The sequence below is a fragment of the Penaeus monodon genome, chromosome 29, assembly GCF_015228065.2.
Source record: "Penaeus monodon isolate SGIC_2016 chromosome 29, NSTDA_Pmon_1, whole genome shotgun sequence".
Lineage (NCBI taxonomy): Eukaryota > Metazoa > Arthropoda > Malacostraca > Decapoda > Penaeidae > Penaeus > Penaeus monodon.
Window position 1 is genome coordinate 31398092 of NC_051414.1, and position 593 is coordinate 31398684.

A 593-nucleotide genomic window follows, 5' to 3' on the forward strand; every position below is an offset into this window, starting at 1 on the left:
TTTACATACATATGTTTGTGTAAAGAGAGAGAGATAGACTGATAGACATATCGACAGAGAATGAGAGACTGTCAGACAGAGAGCGTGGGAGATTTGTGTTTCACACATTCAATTTGACAAATGAAAATCCATCAAAATTTGAAACTGAAGTCCCAGTATGTTTCATCCTTCGCAGATTTCCTTGTTGATGGCCATAGTCGGGGCCCTGTCCTGCTACATGGGATCTGCTCTTGCCATGCCCGAACCCTATGCCCTCCCTGACGCTGACGCCGTGGCAGAGGCCGAACCCTGGCGCTATAGGCCCCATGGGCACATCTATACTCACTACCATAGGCCTTACGGACTCCACAGTCATATCCATTGGCGCTAAGCAGTCTCAGAGTACAATGTAGAAGACCCATTACCGCCAATTAGGATCTCTCTTTCTCTTGCAGACTAAATTTTCTACTTTCGTTTATAATGATATCTTCAAGATACTAGCTAAGCACTTAAAATGCACCTTGAGAAAAAAATGGAATTGCTACTTCTTTCCAAATTAAAATTTGTGCAAGAACAGTCTTTGTTTCATTTTCTTACATGACTTACATGGATTG

The 593-nt window shown here is 42.5% G+C and overlaps 2 long non-coding RNA genes across 2 annotated transcripts in view; one reads left to right on the forward strand and one right to left on the reverse strand.

Moving 5' to 3' along the window:
- Window positions 1-555, forward strand: part of LOC119591674 — a 1075-nt gene extending 520 nt beyond the window's left edge. Inside the window, exon 2 of the long non-coding RNA XR_005230375.1 lies at window positions 176-555. This is a non-coding gene — a long non-coding RNA (uncharacterized LOC119591674). The remainder of the gene's footprint in view (window positions 1-175) is intronic.
- The window catches only part of LOC119591673, a 6431-nt gene that overhangs the window by 2963 nt on the left and 2875 nt on the right, over window positions 1-593 (reverse strand). The window lies entirely within an intron of this gene.